Here is a 12,751-nt window from a genome sequence, read left to right on the forward strand (position 1 = left end):
CTATAGGCTTTCAATATTTGGTTGTGGGTTTTTTTTCCCCCCTAGGCCAACAGGTTTTTATTTGCTACTAGAAGGCACAGTTTACAGCTATTAATCTTAATCTAAAGTATTCTGAGCAATATTTGTTTTGCCATGAGTTTGACTTTTTTTGGTTCTGGTATTTATGTACATTTGTTAGTATTATAGAACTGTTCTCAGGACCTTTTAGATGGAGATAAATTAATTAGTTAATCCAGGAGAGCAGCTGTACTACCAGGAAAAAACATTAAAAGAGTAGTTGTACCAACTACATAACTCAGATGCTGTACATAATCATAACCCAGTGGAAAGCACTTGTGAAGCAACAGCTAACCCCAATGCTCAACAGCATCAAAGTTTTAGCAAGAATTCAGTCTGATGTTTTGTTTTGTGTATTTTACAGTCTAAAACTATTCTCTATGTTTTATCACTGCCAACAGTTGTCTGACAAACAGCCAGAGATTCATTTTGGTTACACGCACGCATGCTGTAAGAACTAAGGGAGACTCTGGTTAGGTGCGCCACACATACCAATGCTTTCAAAAAAGCTGCAGAAGCACATGCGGGGCTAGTGCTGCTACCCAGGAAACACTTGCCCCTCCTGCCAGAGCTGCTTTAGAACAGCAGGGACGAAGCACTGCTTCCTTCACCCGGGTGATGGGACAACACTGGAGGTCACGATCACTACAGCTTACTCCTGACCCAAGGAGAGAGCTGTGAGCCACCGTGCAGCTGGGCATCCAGGCAGTGGAAACCACGGGAGCCCCCGGAGCAGTTGGTACATGTTTGACATACTTCCCCAAGTGACATTTTTGTGACCAGAGCTGGAGTGCAAGCTAGCGGGATGAAACCCCACTCTGTGCCTTTTATAATGGAAATGAGTAGGTCCAAGGCAACACTCTTCCCATTGGATACTGGTCTCCATACTGGGGCCCAAACTGAATAACGTACACTTAAATCCCACTTAAAATAGTTTCCTGAAGTGGACTGCTGAGCTGGGATCTAAAGTGCAGTATCCACAGTTTACTGCCCTGGAGAGTTCCCAGCCTTTATGATTTTCACATCTCCTTCCCTTCCTTAGAATAAGGCTGAAACCTCTGCTTTGCAAGTAAAAAACGCAACACACAGGGTAGTCTTGCTGAGATCCTGGAACCATGCAGGATCTGCTGTGGAAAAATTTTGATATCCCATTAAAAAAAGACAAGTTCTGTAACACAGTTACAACCGCATGAGCTTAAATAGAGTCCTTAAAAGCCATGCTGGTTACCAGGGGGATACCAGGCTTTGCAGCATCAAGTCTCATTTGTAAGAAGAATCCTCATCCCCAAAACCAAAAGATCATTGCTGCTGACAAACTTCCGTGATTAGAATCACACCGCCCCTATTCTTCTCTTCCTTTGATCCAACCAAGGGAACCCAACTGTCAATCTTTTTTTAAATACATTTTGAAGATTTTATTTTATTGGTTACTTTTTTGTTAAAGGATGGTACGTATGTATTTAAGGGAATAAAGTGCAATCCATTTTTAGTCTTAATTGCCATTTAAAGTGTTGGTATTTGCATGCAGAAGTTTTACAAGGATGGATTGGTCTGGCTGCTTCATGATGTCTGCAGCATGTCATACTATGTAGCTTTCCTCAAAGCCATACGAGTGGTTATATAGTCAGGTGGCACCATCCATGTCAGCTACAGTTTGCACCATGGACCAAGGTACCCAGCTGGGGAAGGCTGGGTGGGAGTTCCGTCCCTTCATCTGCCATGCGCTTTGCACAGGCGTGTTTCTGAAGGGAGGATTCCTCAGGCGCTCAAGAGTATCATCTCGAACACCAGCCCCACCATGCACGACCAGACAGCGCCTGGAGCTGTGCACGCCATGGCAGGGACCTGGGAGGTCTGGCTCCTTCCAGCATGTGTGAGAACTCCTAATCTCTGGCCATTTTCTCCAGGCAGCTGCTGCCAGCCCCTGCCGGGGGGGGCTCGGTGGCCAGGGACATCTCTGTCCTGCCTCTTCTGTGTGCTCCACATGAGGTCTTGGTTGTCACCTGGCCTTGAGCATCACGGATCAAACATTGCAACAATACAAAGATCTGTTCAGAACAGCAGCACACAATGGTGATGCTTGGAGGCAGATTTTCGTATTAATACAGGATTATTTAGCTGGTTAAAAATCTCTGCAACTAACATGAAGGGGGTCAGGATGTGACTAGTTATTTTAAATTCTACTTTCAAGCAACATCTGGCATAGTCAATGCTGAAGGGGGAACAGGGACAGTAGACTTTTTCTTTAAGCAAACATTCAGGAGTAGTTTTGTCTATTTTTGCACATTGCTTCTCGTGTTGACGGCTTCAGTTTTGTTTGTATTTTTTATACAATTTTTTCATGGAAAAGCTCAACTTTGTGCGTGTCCTAACATATATGTGAATCGTAGTGTGCACTAAGGACTGTATGTGTACATGTATAACTCGATGAAGATGTTCTGTCAAACAAAAGTAATTGCATGTGCACTGTATGATGTATATTACTCAAGAGGAAGGGAATTGCCACGCTATGTAACAGTGACTCCCCAGCATTGTGTTTTTTCTAATTAAATCTTCATAAAGGATTTGGCTTTTGCAATTTCTCATGGTTTTGTGCCTTGAATCAAGCCTCCCTTGATGCTCTGACATCAGATTAAGCAGCTTTCTCTACTGTGGCTCTCGCAGCTTTCACTTGCCTGGATTATCTACCAGGTTTCACCTTCTCTTCCCCCCATATTACATACACCGGGCTGAAGCTTTGTGAATGATGGTTCTGGGTACTCAGAACCAGGTCTGGGAGCAGAGAAACTTGGATTCTCCTCCCAGGTTTAACAGACATCCCAGATTTAAAGCAACTTCATCATACTTATCCATGCCTAAGCTTGCACACTCTAACATCAACCTAATACTTTCCTGCCTCCCAACTCAGTGAACGCTTGTGAAACTGAGCTTCTTAGAAGATGCAGCAAGAGATATACTTCTCTCTAAAGGAAATGCATGGGAAATTAAAACCTCAAATTTTCAGAATGTATCACTACCTGAGATACTTTGGATCAGATTTCTGTGATATATCTAGACATCTAAAGCTGCACATGAAAACCCATGGTATTTTCAGGAGTGACTAGGTACCAGTTCTCATCAGCTTTAAGTTTAAATACATAAAATACTGGTTCCTGTCCTTAGACAGCTACATACCATAAGAATCTGGCCCAGGTGCCCAACCCCTTTTTGGGAACTTACATGCTTTTGAAAATTATGCCCCATATCCCAAAGCTAGATTGTATTACTAGCATTCTTTTTTTTTTTTTTTTGCCATAGCTCCAAAAAAGAGTACATAGCGAAAAACAAAGATGACTGAAAAGCAGGACCCTTATTCTACAAGGCTTAATATTTTCTTTAGCTCTGGTTTCAATTTTTACAACTCTGAAATTATGTGACAAAGCAATAATAGATCTTGCAGGCTGCTGTTCTTTTTTGAAGTAAAAATGAGTGCAATTTATGAAAGGCTGCTGCCATTGGAACTGCAAAGACTAAATTTCACATTTTCTTCATCACTAACTCAGGAATCGGAGATTTCACTGTTTTTCAAAATTGGGAATCCAGTTCAACCGTGTGCAGTTGTATGCATAAAATCACTATTGTCTGATCAGGATCTTGCATCCAAAGCATAGCAGAAGCACTATGTCAAATTATCCCTCCTCAGCTAGCTTCTACTCAGAAAGCCTGCAAAATGGGCTTTCTGTGAGCATCAGGTAGACACATACATCTTTCCTGCCCTCTTCTCCACAGTGTCTCAGCAATTTTCCATATGATGTCTCACTAGAATTTGACACCAAGCACATATACTGATTTCTTCCAGGATATACACAGCTCTAAGCTTCAAGCGACTCAAGCACATTGTAGAGTGCCTGAAAGCATAGGCTGAGTTAATGAAATGGTTAAGCTGACCCTTTGAACCTATGCTGTACATTAAAATGCTCTGTACATTACACATAACCACACATGAAAAATGACAATTAAAAAAGAAACCTCAGAACACCTCCCCACAATGTGCTGTCTGCAATCCCAGGGAAGTTCACAGCTTACCCACAGAGAAACAAAACATCTTCCCAACCCATTCAAAGACTGCTTTTACTTATGTCAATAACTCCAAAATCTCACCATATCTTTCTACTTTTCCTCTCTTGCATGCCAAAAAATGGATGAGACTCTTCAAGAAAGTGAGGAAATCTCAGTGAAAGAAGAGGTATCTGTGTCCCAGTACATGGTTCTGCTGGGATCTGCAGAACCTATCAGAGGGAGTGCTCATGGGAACTACGCAGCCCAATTCCCAGATCTGCAGTCGTAAGGGAATCAGAATACAGCTGCAGAGAAGCTGTGACTTCACGAAGTCACACACTCCATTTCCTATCTCCAAGATAAGGTTTTATTTCTACATCATAGCTTTTGCAAAAATAGACTGGTTTTGGTCTTGCATCCCTTTCGTTACAGGGGCTGTGTTCAAGTCCCTTGGGATTTTGACTGTGAATGCAATATATCCAAGAAACACAGATACCGTCTCCTACCTTCTCACTCTGAACCTTTATTTTAGGAATTGGCTTCTTCCCTTGCACCCATTTCTTTTCAGAATGAAAATTTCGTGTACAAACAGTTGAAAAATGACAACTCATTTACAAAGAGAGGCTCAATACTATTCTTACAGTCTCCGAGCATGCATCTTCATACCTTTCCTATTCCAATCTGTTCACTCCTCTCTCAAGCCTGAGCACCAGCAGTGCAAACCCCATGTGCTTCATTTTCTACAATGTCAGTCAGTCTCCCCATGAATGTGATACAGAACTACAGTCTATACTGCAGCAAGCTGCATTTACCACTGGGCATCCATCTCCTGCTTCTGCCATGCAGGAGGTTTCTTGTCTGTGTTCTTTGATACATCTACCCAAGAGTAAGATCTCAATTTTGACTGACACAGAGACTTGAGGGAGCTTCAATACAGCATCAAAGAAAGAGATTCAAGAGACTCAGGCTTCTACCATATTGCAGAAGCTCTGATCTGTCTGTGTTTCTCTAGCCACAGCCAGGAGCTCTGCACTCTGTGCCCAATGTCAAGCTGCTGCCAAGCCTGCAGAAGGCTGGCATCCAAATGCAGCACTGGCTGCTGGAGGGAAACCACAGGGCGAGTACTCTGCTGGGTGTGAGGGTGTTGGACTAAACCATGCAGCTCTCAAATCAACTTTTTAGCTATTTTAAGAGGATGTCATTTGCACATTAAAACTAACAACAACCAAGGAATCTCTGTCACTCTAATCTGTTTCAGCTATAGCAAGTGCTCCTCTATGGCTGAATCGAGCAGAATGGTCAGTGGCATTTGAGGTTTCCTTTTTGAGGAAGGGGAAGAGGGGGGAAAAAACAGCACAATTGTGTTCAGCTGGTTCCCAGCCACAGCAAAGTGCTTTAAATATTCATGTTTCTCTTGTCCATTCCAGTAAAGCAGATGAGCACAAACAAAAGCAGCATGAGGGGCCTCCCTTAATGAGGGTCTGTTCGTTTCTTACAGCCAGCTGCCTGACTTTATTCAGTCTGACATTAGGTAGACTCATTCTATGAGCAAGGGAGGAGAAAACAAGGCTGTCAGATAAAGCAACTGCATGTATTATTTCACTTTTGCTCTTTTCTGATGACTGCATTGGTAATATATTGAACAATCTGGAAGCAACATTTCATATTTGCAAATTTTTTGTTTCCCAACTGTCCCACAGGTGTAGGTCACCTAAAAGCTGCCTGGACTCTCAATCTATGTTGGTGAACACTACGTATAGAGAACTCCAAGATTAAGAATCTTGCATTACAGAATGACAGAGTCATTAATGTTGGAAAAGACCTTTAAGATCCAACCATGACTTGATTAATTCTGCCACTTATTCATGAAAAGGTTATATACTCATCATCTGTCTAAATCAGCATTAAGATCTTTCAGATGATGATGGTGGAGAAAGAGGTCACCGTGTACGAGTGTCTGGTGAACTGAGGCGTTGGCATTCCTGGTTAGTTTGTACTCCCGCAGTGTTGGCACACTGCACACACTGGTGTTAAGTCATCCACATTAACTAGGTTGCTTAGAGGTCGAATCTCTCTTCTTGTCATTCTAACAGTTCACTTAGCTCCGCATTCAGGAACAGGAAAAATAAAGACATCAGCAGGAGCTGCTAGTGAGGCTTCCCCCACAGCCTCCCCCCCGCCGGCTGCCTGGCCCCGCTAGGCGGCACAGGCACGCTATTCCATTCCCGTATTTTATCCTGCATGCTTTTAGGCTGCTTAGGGAAAAGAAAAGAACAGAGTGTCATTAAACATGTCAAGCTGACTAGAAAATAAGGATATCCCCTTGAAATAATCTTTAAATTTTGGTTTTCAGAACTGATTACTCTGTGGCAGCTGATTAAAGCTCCAGTTAAGCTCTCCCTGCCTTTACACTCCAAATGCGCTGGTTGATCCAGGTGAACTACTGTGACATCATCTTAAATGCACTGCAAGGAAGTTTATGGCATCTCTTCTGAGCCTGGAATAAGGTCAAGGGCACTTCATAAGAAGTTGGACTTGGTTACCTCACATTTAAGTTGCTCCCCTTACTGTGCTTTTTTGCCAAGTACTGATCTCATATGCATTTGTGGAGAAAAAAGAGAGTGCCTGACAACAGGGACATGGAAGTTTGATGGTCATAAGCGAACAGAAGCACTCAGCAGTTGCAACAAACCCAGCCAGCAGGGACATCAGCAGTTATGCCACCTGCCAAGAGCTGGAGTCCCTTCCAGCATTACAGATTCATAGAGTTTGAAAGATCATTTCCATGATGAGAAAGACTGAAGGCTTAAAAATATGTGATGACATTTAAATAAAAATGCATTTGCTTCCATTTGGTATACAGTTTTCATTAAAATGAGACAGTTGTACTTAATATCTTCTACTTACTTCCTATTGTATTTCTGTACAATGAGAAAAATCCAATTAAAAATATGATTTCCCTTCATTGTTCTGAAGCTTTCAAACTGACTCCATAATTAAATGAACAAGTCAGAACAAGTTACTTTTCATATTTGTACAATGGAAAACCACACTATTTCCAAGGAGAAGGGGCAAGATCCTGCATGCCCTGAAGTCAGCCAGGACTCACACCTGCACAAAGCCAGAGCTGAGAAGAGCGGCAATCCCCAGAGACACCAGCTGAAGTACCTGCTGGTCCTGTGAAGGACTCACTGGGCTGTCTTGCTAGCTTGGAGTCAGAACGAATCACTGCAAGAATATCCAAGGAGGAGATCTGGGTGCTGAGGAGACCTGCAAAAGGTTTTGCTTACTGTTTTTCCACTGATGCACACAGTCATTGTAGTGTCCAGCTATGCCACTCGTATCAGTGTCAGATAAGCTATCACAAAGGCCACATGTGTACTTAATTACCCTGGTGGTACAGGCCACAGCTTTGCCCATGAGTTACTGTCAGCTCCGGCTGCTTTGAAACTGCTTGTTGCTTTATAATGATACTATTTGGTCTCATTTTTCCCTAAGAGGGACAATGGGGCCACCTAGTCTGGCCTCTTGTGTATCCAGTATCCTTAAATTGCATGCCAGTACCCAGCCTACAATTTAATCGGGCCAAAATACTTGCCTCATTTAGCATGAAAGTTCACACTAGAACTGTGTTCCAGAAAATAAGTGATGCAGTGGCAAAAGTGAATGAGGTACAACACATACAGGTATTTCCATGTGCTGAAAGTAAAAGCCATCTGCTACAGAGAAAGTGAAAACCTCTGTCAGCTCAGTTGGGGTGGAGGGATATCAGCTCAGAGCTGGTGGTTAAGTTTACATCTGGACACATGAGCAGTTTGGCACACAATGTCTGCCAGAGATACTAAAAAAGCATTGGCACCAGCCTTCTGGATCCTTTTCCGGATGTTCACATCAGGCCCACTCTGCTTGGAACCTAACAAAGACGACCTCAGCAGGCTAATTTACTTGAAAATGTTTAAACCAGTGCCAAGCTAATCAGCCCTCTGGATGACACTTTGAATCTCTTCCCCTGAATAAAGCTGCTCTCAAATTAAAGAGAAATTTACCCCCAAAAGAACTGGGATTCCACAAAGTGTACATACAGTAAAACTCTCATCCCAGCTCTGAGGAGTCTGGCACTGCACAACCAGAGTGTAACCTCATCACCATCCCAGTTAACAAGCACCTTTTAACTGCTTTCACTCAGACCATGCGCAGCACCTGCAGTAATCATCAGTGTGCTGAGGGTGCCTAAGCAGACTGCATCTACCATCCAGGAGTTTAGAATAAACAGTGCTGCTAGGCTGAGCTATATTTGGAAATTGTCTCTTACCTGCTGCACAGGACACAAACAGTATTCCTGCAACGTGAAGGAAAGCCCAGGCAAGCAGCAAGTTACTGCCCATCCTTGCCTGCTCATCATCACAAAATAGGGTTTAGTTCACTGGGTTTTAACAGGGAACACACACGTACTTTGTTGGAAACACCAGTCACCTACTATTAACACCAACTTATTGGAAAGGCAAATGACGACATTACCCTCAGCAAGTTTTATGAGCAGCAGCAATGAGAAAGCGAGCTGTGAAACAAGTGCTGGCGTTCAGTGGGGTGCCCTGCACGGTACAGCTCCCCACTCCCCCGCTGAGGCTTTGGGTGGGTTAGTACTGGCAGCTGCTTTGCCAGGGACAGCAAGTACAGCAGGTTTTCCCCCAGTAACAGAGAAGTCACAGGATGACAAACAAGTTACTTATTGTTAACTGAAGAGAGAGGGGAGGCAGGACTAGATTTGGGCTGAATGTGAGAGACTTACTGTAAACGCACTGAAATTTTTGCAAAGCTGAGGAATACATAAAGCACATAAAATAGTTTTGGGGTGATGCATCTTTACACATGTCTCTAAACTGGGCCCTAATGGCTACCTCAGGTTACCAATCCTCAGAACGTCCCTTCCAATGTCAACTTTACACCCAGGAAACAAGCCTGCTTTAGAAGGGGTGGCTATCAGTTGCACTCCCCCTTTGTCTGGTCAGGTGACATTTCAATCTTTGGACCATCTTCAAATCATTAATAAATCATTGTTGGCTGCATTTTGCCAAAGAGTTTTGGTGCAAACATTTAAAAGCACTCAAACTGAGTACTGTGCACATCCTCAACGCACTACAGAGGTTGAAACTGAAGCACAGATACATTCAATGCTTTTTTCCCATTCACCCAACAAAAATGTTAAAAATAGAAGTCCACTTCGTGTTTCTTATAGCAGCTCCTACAGAGCCTGATGCACTACCCTGTCAATGAAGATTTATCTACTAGTCATGCATTTGTTTTCCAGTGGAGCTCATTGGGGCTGCAATAAACACTTCTCCTTCCCCTCTGATGTCTGCTGTGAGTCACTGAAGCCTTTGCTCATTGTCTGGGTAGGAGCGAGAGCAGCATCACCCTCTCTGCATGCACGCAGCCGGGCACCCCAGCACAGCAGAGGGGAGCAGGAGGAGCGTGACTCAGGCTGGAGCATCCAGGGGCAGTGCTGTCATGGCAACTGTGCATTAACCATTGGGTTACTCAGACTAGGCAGCCTTTAATTAATGGCTTGATTCTCATGCCTTCCTTTCTCCCAGTCGTATTATTTACTGCACTCCCTATTCTTTCACTCCCACTGAAAGACTTCAAACAGGCAGCAAACAGCAGAGACTACAGCCGGTCCAAATAGCATATGGGAAAAAGCCCTGAGCTTCAAGGAGCACTGATGAAGCGGGGCTGGGTACCACTGCCTCAAGGAAGGGCAGTGCCAAGGTGATGGACACCAAGTAGATCTGTCTAGAGCCTGTGTGCTCTTTGCTAAAACACCCAAGATTCACTGCCAGCACCTATCAGCCTCTAACATTCAGAAAGTCCCTTCAGCATCAGAGCAAGGAAGAAAAAGATATCCTTGGAATCAGAAGCTCCCAAGCATGCTCTCAGTTGTATTGTTGACCATGGAAAGAAGGAAGAGGCCAGGGTTTGTTCACTCTCCTCCCAGGGGGACATCTGAGACCTACTACAGATAAGTTTATGTCTTCTGTTAGATGGACAGTAGGCCACTAACCTTCAGGAATCCAAAAGACCATAGGCTAGAAATCACTATAGCACAGAGTTCCAAACTGAAGACATGGTTAGAAGTGTTGGGGATTGTTGCTGTTTCAGTATTAGGTGAAAGTCTATACAAGCAAACATTCAGGAAAAAGATGCAAAATCAAAGACAACAAGAAAGGCTAACCTCTACATGCTTGTAATTTTTAGCAATGACACTTTTGAAATGTTTTATAACAAAGGAAATTCCATGCACTATGGGAAGACATAAATCCAGAGTAGATGCTAAAAGTAATTTTTAATAAAGAAAAATTAAATTTGGGACAAGGTATACAACAGGTACTGTAAAGATCCTCTTTAAATGATGAACTGAAATTCACAGCCTGGAGTAACAGACCAAAAGAAAAAATTAAAACATGAAGCAATTTGCTTTTTCAGCTGTAAAAACCTACATTCTCACAGGCCTGATGTAAGCATTTTTAAACTCATCCCCAAATCATTGCATAGTCAGAATAGCACATACCATTGTAAGTATTCAGAATTGTTCAGCTGTACCCTGTTCTTCCAGTAGAGCTGAACAGAGCAACACCACCATTCCCTGAGTATGTGGCCTTTGCAGTTACCATTACAGGTTTTTAGGACCAGCTCCTCAGTGATGACTATTTCTAACAGCTGAAAGATGGATTAATCTGTTCTTAATCACAAGGTCATTACATATACCACAACCACATGCCTGTGGTCACTGATGCTCATCCCACCTTCAGATACATCACCAAAAGAAGTCTCTAGTCATATTACAGAGCCCATATCTCCTCACTAACTCTTTGCATTACCTTTCCAGGTAACACCTGCTGCTCCCAACCATTTTTATGCTACTAGGGAAAGGGGTGCAGATCTACTCGCGGCAGTAAACGGCACAGCATTGAGAAGCTCCATTTTGCCTTTAACTAAAAGCACTCAAGTTGATCTCTGCTTTACACTTATAAAACAGGTTTAAAAATAAATGGTACTGCCAATACATACAAAGTATGCAATAGGAAGCAGGAGAATGAGACTAGCATTGTCCCCCTAATTGCCTGATGTCCACAGCAAGAAAGGATCTGTAGTGTAGGGGATACAAGCACAGCTCTGTTCTTTCAAGAGTTTACAATTTGACTTCAAGATTTGAAGTCTGAAGTGCTTTTCCTGTAATGTAGATAGCACAAAAGACTTCTCCAGATACAGCCAAGCCTTTAGCTAAAAGCTCTGGCTTGTGAAGAGCTCGCTATTTTCATCTCAGCACTGAGTGATATAAATCAGCATCTGGACTTCCCCCTCTACCCCACTACTCAGGTGCCATTGACTGTCTCAGAAAACACTCGCCCAAGGTTCAGGGCTCCTGCTGAGCTTCTTTTACTAAGAACAAATGACTGACCTGCCCAGAAGAAATTCCTGAGGGTAGTTTAAAGAGCTGAGGGCCTACTTTGGCTCAGGGAGGAGGAGGGACACAGTCTTTTTCCAAAACATCACTTTCTCTTGAACGAGAGTTATAGAGAAAAACCTGTCTGGGTGCAGATGAAAGACATGACTAACAAAGTGTTCTCTCCAATGAGAGATCGCTTCCTTGTCCTGCACTTCATACTTGAGACACAGTCGGGTTTGATGTTAACAAGGTAGAACTAACCTATTTGCAGGTATTGATGACACATGGAAGATCAAACTTTTTTCAAAACAACCAGTCCAGTTGTAATAAAGAACATCAAGCTTTTATTGTTTTTATTTCATCCATTTGCTTACGCAAACTGGGAGAAGAATCAGGATTTTAATTTTAACTCAGTTCAGGCTGACTTGAAAGATTTATTGTATATCACACCACAGACTAATCAGAGTTCATGCTCTTGTTAGGAGATAAAAATATAAAAATAAGTAGAAACTGATGCAGTTCATGGTGATAGACTGGCCTGAGTCTCCTGAAATTCAGCACAAACTGTAACTGCCATCCAGCTATGAGGGGCAACTAAGCTGCTCTGTGTAGTGGCACAGCTAAAACAATAGTAGCCTCATCCCATGTAACCACCCAAAACAAAGCCACATGCAGGGAAGACTGCGCAGGAGGCAGAGGTCACTATAAGGAAGGCTGCTACTGTGCCAGAATCTGGGTTTATGAGAAGGACTAGAGAGACAGAGAGAATGCAAAACACAAGACCAACAGAATCACAGAATCATTAAGGTTGGAACATTGATATACTAATGTAATAGCTGATACCTTAAAATGAAACTTCACAGACTGTCAGTGAAGCTAAGGTAGGTTTTGTGCATAGATGATATGTTGGCAATAGAGATGATGAGCAGAAATTCTTGCAAACAAAAGCATTTGCTAAGAGAATTCCTGATTACAGAATGTAGTTAGAAAAGGGACTGAATTACCAGTATGGCACAGTATTGTCCACTGCAGACAAATATGTTTTAGTGTAATCACTTTTGGAAAAAATAAATTCAATCCTAGTCTAATCCTCACAGGCTTCACCTTTGAAATGTCAGCTCTGAATACACATTCTACTCAATTTACTCGTCTGCCAGATGTAACATTCAACAACAGAAGCCTGCTTGTTTACAGAGCCAGGTCAGGAGT

The sequence above is a fragment of the Phaethon lepturus genome, unplaced genomic scaffold (genome assembly GCF_000687285.1).
Source record: "Phaethon lepturus isolate BGI_N335 unplaced genomic scaffold, ASM68728v1 scaffold2605, whole genome shotgun sequence".
NCBI classification, from domain to species: Eukaryota; Metazoa; Chordata; class Aves; order Phaethontiformes; family Phaethontidae; genus Phaethon; species Phaethon lepturus.